Below are 7,000 nucleotides of genomic sequence, written 5' to 3' on the forward strand. Positions count from 1 at the left end.
CATACAGTTGCCCAATATGTCTCCATCCTTTTGTTTTTCATCTCAAAATTAGTTTCTTTATGATAAAGCATTTTTAGTTATTCTATTGTGACTCAGTTTTTAAAAACAGCTTTTACTTGGCTTTCCACTTATGAATGGTTTTAAAGGGAGTCAACCCCTCTTCATAAGCTAATAAAAAAAAAAACCACCATGATAAGGAAAATTTCTTTAGAGGAGCAACAAATTTCTTTAAAAAATATGCCCAACATAGTAATAACACTTTAAAATAGCACTGAACAACTGAACTAGCTAAAGTACCAGAGGAAATACAGTTGAAAAAATCATGAAAGATCTCCTGAGAGACCTCGAATGGCTTAAACACAAATTCAAAAGAATTAAGCAAGGATGAACACCAATAAGAAAATCACAAGACCAAATAAAAGAGCTTGGAGAAAATAAAAATATATAGGAGGAAACCAAGCTAAAATGGAATGCTGCTAAAAATCAAAAGGAAAAAATTAAAATAACCATCGGAAACAAAAAAAAAATCAATAGCTTCAACCAACAAGAGACACTACAGTGGTCTACAAAATTGCAACCAACACCAACCAAATAAAGGAAATAGGCACAGAAAAACAATTAGCCAAACAGCTGTAAGAAAATCAAATGATGGACCAGGAGGAAAGATTAAGTCATAGCAATCTTAGGATTCATCCGATGATATTCAAGAAAATTTAGAGAGAGAAAAAAAAATTTAAACACAATATTCCAGGAAATCATCAAAACCAAGCTAAAGTATGCTAACAGAAAAATCTGCAGAACTCAGGCAAGAAAGAAACCAAGATTCAACATTATTACAGTTAAGCCCCAATATTTTAATGAAAAGGGGAAAAATATTTCAATCTTCAAAAAGAAATTATCCCCCGAAAAACATCAGACAGGATCACAGCAGACTTCTCAATGAAGACACAAAATAATTGCGCAAATTGAAATATATATATAAAATTAAGAAGTATGGTTTTTTGAACCTGTATTCAGCAAAAGTTAGTGTGTTGTTTCAAGACAAGAGAGAGACATCTGAAAAACAATGATTTTGTAAAATTTTTTAGAAAGACATGTTTATTCATTTCAGGAAAGTCTTATAAAGACAATCCACTCCGCCAAAAAAAGAAATTTGACACTCCTTAAATTAAATCAGGGGCTTACAATTCAAGAGCCTTCAGAATATTGTCTTTGCTAATGAAATGTTTCAGAAAGAAAAAAAAGGGGGGAGGGGGAAGGGGAAGAATAGGTAGCAGAGTGGGGACAGTGTTGGTAAACCCAAGAGGACAGAAGGGAACTACACTAGAATATTTAATCAGGATCATGAAGTTGGTTGTTTAAAATATTGTGTTAATTATATTTCAATATAATTGGTGTACTTTGTAATCCTATGCATTTTATTTTATGCTTTTAAAAACTTTATTCTGAGGAGTCTATACGCTTCACCACACTGACAAAGAGGTCCTTGAAATAAAAGAGTGAGACACACACACACACACACACACACCTACACACCTACACACCTACACACCTCCCCCCTCTCAGTGCTCCCCACTCAGAGAAAGGTAATCACAAAAGAAACTCACATAAATAACAAAAGGGAAAGTCAAGTCAACCACCTACAAGCATTTCAGTGTTTGCTATGCCCCAGGCACTGTATGCTAAGTGCTAGAAATAAAAAATAAATAAACAAATAAATAAAAGGGGGGGGTACAGGACCTCCCTGCTCTCAACTCACGTTCTAAGGGTGACAAGATACAGTTATGTACAAACAAAATATATACAGGAAAAATAGAAGGTAATTGGAGAGAGAAGGCACTATTTTAAGGGAGATCAGGAATGAATTCATATAGGTGGGATTTTAACTGGAACTTGAAGCCAGGGAAGCCAGATAAGGAGAGAATTCCAAGAATGGGGGGACAGGCAGTGAAAAAGGATGGAGGCAGAGATGGAGTGTTGTTTGAAAGGAACAGCAATCACAGACTTTGTAGACAGCAGTAAGGTGTAAAAAGGCTAGAAATGTAGGAAGGAGTCAGGTTTTGAAGGGCTTTAAAAGCCAGAGGATTTTATATTTGATCCTGGAAGTAATAGGAAACCACTGGAGTTTATGGAATGGCAGAGTCAAACCTGCACTTCAGGATCAATTTGTTAGCTGAGTGGAGGATGGATTGGAGTGGGTAGAGAATTGAGACAGAGAGACCCCCCAACAGGCTCTTGGAATAATCCAGATATAAGATGATAAAAACCTGTTCCAGGGTAGTTGCTGTGTCAGAGGAGAGATGTTTTAATAAGACTGAATTGACAGGACTTGGCAGCTGATTGGGATTATGGCGAATGAGTCAGAGCGAAGTGTCAAGGATACCACCTAGGTTGTGAGCCTGGGTTACTGAGAGGCTGATGCCCTTGATGGTAATAGAAGATTTAGGAAGACGGGAAAGGTTAGAGGTAAAGATAGTAAGTTCAGTCTTGGACATGTTGAATTTAAGTTTCTAAAAGGCATCTAGTTCAAGATTCATTTCATTCGATAAACATTTCTAAGTGCCTACTCAATGCCAAGCACTGTGGGATCCAAAAAAGAACAAGACAAGTCCCTGCCCTCAAGGAATTTACAATCTAATGGGGGAAGACAACACATAATAGAAAACTGATAGGGGAAGGGACCATCAGGTGGCACCCAGCTGGACATGGTGATCCAGGGAAGGGAAAACAAGCTGCTCTGTTGAAAAATGGAGAATTACCTAGAAATTCCTGAAAGTTCAGAGCCCTCTAATAAAGAAAGTTTTGGGAGGGGTTTACTGCTTTACCTTCCACCCCTCCAAGCAGAGGGATATGGAAACTGAGGGAGTTGAGGTGTTGAGTATTAAAAATTCAGTCTGTAAGGTGATGAGATTTAAGGTGATGTTTATTCTGGGAGAAGTATGATGTTCCCTGGAGTTGAAACCAAACTGAGCTGCTGATGGAAAATGGAGTTACTTGAAAAGTTCTAAAATACATCCAATAAGCAATTGGAGATGTGAGACTGGAGGTCAAGAGAGAGGTTAGGACTAGATAAATAGATTTTAAGAATCATCTGCATAGAGATGAAAATTGAAAAAAAGGCAGCTAAGGAGATCACCAAGGGAAAATATATAGAGGGAGAAGAGGACCTTGGTGGTTAGTAGGTGTGACTTGGCTGAAGATTCAGCAAAGGAGACTAAGGAGCAATCAGACATGTAGGAAGAAAGCCAGGAGAGAGTAGTGTTATCAAAATCTAAAGAAGAGTATGCAGAAGAGGTGATAAACAGTGGCAAAAGCAGCAGACAGGTCAAGAAGGATGAGGACTGAGAAAAGGCCATTGGTTTTGTCTATTAAGAGATGATTGGAACCCAAAGGCTTCTGGGATAAGAACTCATTATTTCACAAAAACTGGTAGGAAAATTGGAAAATAGTATGGCAGAAACTAGGCATAGACCAACATCTTATACCGTATACCAAGGTAAGGTTTTGACCTTATCATGGGTATGTGATTTAGACATAAAGAGTAAGACTATAAGCAAATTAGGAGAGCAAGGAATAGTTTACCTGTCAGATCTATGGAGAAGGGAAGAATTTATGACCAAAAAAGAGATAGAGAACATTATGAAATGCAAAATGTATACTTTTGATTATATTACATTAAAAAGTTTTTGCACAAAGTCAATGCAACCAAGATCAGAAGGAAAGCAGAAAGCTGGGAAACAATTTTTACAGCCAATGTCTCTGATAAAGGTCTTGTTTCTAAAATATATAGAGAAATGAGTCAAATTTATAAGAATACAAGTCATTCCCCAATTGATAAATGGTCAAAGGATATGAACAGGCAGTTTTCAGAAGAAGAAACTAAAGTTATCTATAGTCCTATGAAAAAATGCTCTAAATCACTATTGATTAGAGAAATGCAAATCAAAGTGACTGTGAGTACCACATCACACCTATCAGATTGTTTAACATGAGAAAACAGGAAAATGATAAATGTTAGAGAACATGTAGGAAAAGTGGAACACTAATGCATTGTGGGTGGAGTTGTGAAATGATCCAACCATTCTGGAGAGAAATTTGGAACTATGCCCAAAGGGCTATAAAACTGTGCATACCCTTTGACCCAGCAAAACCACTGCTAGGGCTGTATCCCAAATAGATCATAAAAATGGAAAAAGGACCCACATGGACAAAAGTATTTATAGCAGCTTTGTGTAGTGGCAAAGAACTGGAAATTGAGGAGATGCCCATCAAGTGGGGAATGGCTGAACAAGTTGTGGTATATGAATGTAATGGAATACTATTGTTCTATAAGAAATGATGATCAGGTGGACATCAGAAAAACCTGGAAAGACTTAGATGACCTTATATTGGAGTGAAGTGAGCAGAACCAGGAGAACATTGTACACAGTAATAGCAGCATTGTGCGATGACCAACTTTGATAGACTTAACTCTTCTCAGCAATACAAGGATCTAAGACAATTCCAAAAGACTCGTGATGAAAAATGCTATCCACACCCAGAAAAAGAACTATGGAGTCTGAATGCAGATGGAAGCATACTATTTTCTTTCTTTTCTTTTTTTTTCGTTCTTTCTCGTGGTTCCTCCCATTGGTTCTAATTCTTTACAACATGACTGATGTGGAAATATGTTTAATATGATTGTACAGGTATAGCCTATATCAGATTGCATGCCATCTTGGGAAGAGGGGAAAAATTTAGAACTCAAAATCTTATAGAAGTGAATGTTGAAAACTAAAAACAAATTAAAAAAAGAAAAGAAATGATTTTGGAGAGAGCAATTTCTGTTGGATGATGAGATTAGAAACCAGACTGTAGTGAGTAAAACCAGACTGAAGAAATAAAAGGAAGTAGAAGTACTTCCAAGACCAAGTTAAAATACTTACTTATTAACAAGTAGAAAAACTTTGTTTATAATTGAATCATTAATTGTTATGAAATTATGAAATGGGGCAGGCAGACCCAGTTCTCTGAGTACTCACTGGCAAAAACTATAATGGCAGCAGGAAGTGAGACTGCAGTCACACTTTAATAAGGCACAAAGGGCATAGGGAAAAACAGTACACAAAGTACAGAGACAAGTGATGAAAAGGGTATAATCAGTGAAAAGAGGTACAAAGGCATACTGCATGAGAATGAGATAGGGTGGTGAAGGCAGGCAGCACAGGAAAGAAAATGAGGAGGGGGAGAGGCAGAAAGTATTGTGTAACCGTGGATTAGAATTGGGAACACCTGGCAGCATGAGCCCAAATGGAGATGGAGGAGTGCTGGAAGGCAAGAGGTTTCATTTTATAGGGTTTTGGTGGGGAACAAACTAACTCTTATCAGTGCCTTATCTGTCCCACCTTAGAGTTAGTTCATTAATATATCCAAATCATCTTAAAGTTGTCAATGCAACTTTAAAATTAACATATCTATATCATCTCAAAGTTGTCAGTAACATTTGGTGTTCTGCTGATCTTAGTGCAGATGTCTGGAATTTATTTATCTGATATTTACATGAGCAGAAAATGTTTGAAGGAGAAAATATGAACTCTTAATATGCAAATACAAAAAGATATTTGTAACATCTCATTACAATAATTAGCTCAGACAGTATAATACTTCCTCCCACCCAGGTCCACCTTCCCTCTTCTGCTGCTGTAGGGAGTTAATATTAGATGAAAATAGGACAGTCACAATTGCTCTAAGCCCTTAGTAAGGGAAACTCCTAACAAAACACCAAACCCCGAACAGAAATTTGTCTCTCAGTCTTAATTTATGTTTATGTCTATCTCTAACCCCACTGTTTTTTGTGGTTGGAGCAAAGTCTAGATTACCTGAAACATTTAGATAAAGAAACTGCATAGTATTTTAACTTGTCTGTTGATATGTGTCAAGTATAAAAGTTAAGGAAAATGCAGACTTTTTCTTGAAACTCCTTAAGTTCTTCCAAAGATGGGTACAACAAGTGCTATCAACTAGTGTCTTCTACTCCGAGGTGTCTGTAGGATCCATGGCCTTTTTTTTTTTTTTTTTTTAAATCATCTCTACCCTAGTTCAATCTTACCATTTCTTTCTCCTTTGGCTAGTTGCCTCTGGGCTTTCAGTTTTTCCCAGTTGATTTCTAGATGTCCTCATTCTTTCCACTCTGCTGTCAGACCCTCAAAATCTCTCTCAACTTTGAATTTTTGTATCTCATTTTTGTTCTAGTATGCTATTTTAAAGAAGACACACAGGGTATACCTAAGTTTCCTTAACCAATCTGAAAACACTTCCTCTCAACATCACTCCAGTTCATCCAAGGACTTTTCTAACTTAACCTAAGCCTTTGATTGATTGGTTGTCAGAGAGTTCTCCCAATACTACTCATTGTAGTATGGTGGCATTTTATTCCTTTAAGTGGAGGTGGGGTAACTTGATTTACTCATTTATTGCCCTACCCTTATATACTCAAGTTATATTTGTTTGTTTGTTTTGAAAATTGCCACCCCCCCACCCCCCATCTTAAATAGGCTGGAAGCACAGCTGCCATTTCTGGGCCCAATCCCAATTCTGAGCCAAAAAAGCTTTTAACTTGCTTCCTTTTCTGACCTGAGGCAATTGGCCCCTCCTCGGGAAGTCTGGTAGCCCTCTGGTCCCAGGGGATCTCAACGCTATTGCTAGGCTTGATATGGACATCTGATAGGCTTCAGTCCTATTGTTTCTCAGAACTCCTAAGCTCAAGTGATCCACCAGCCTCAACTTCCCTAGTGCCAGATACTACAAGGTGTTCACCTCCATGCCCAGCTCAAAATCAATTTTTAAAAAAGTGTAAATCAAGACAACATCAAGATACTACCATAGTCCACTAGGATAACAAAAATGAGAAAATTTAATGATGGCGAGGCTTGAGTGAGACAAGGATATTAATGCATTATTAGTGGGAGTGGAGTGGTACAGACTGTTTAGGAGAGTAATCCAGAAATATACAATAAGAATG

This window comes from Vombatus ursinus, unplaced genomic scaffold (assembly GCF_900497805.2).
Source record: "Vombatus ursinus unplaced genomic scaffold, bare-nosed wombat genome assembly UNPS02014818.1, whole genome shotgun sequence".
NCBI classification, from domain to species: domain Eukaryota; kingdom Metazoa; phylum Chordata; class Mammalia; order Diprotodontia; family Vombatidae; genus Vombatus; species Vombatus ursinus.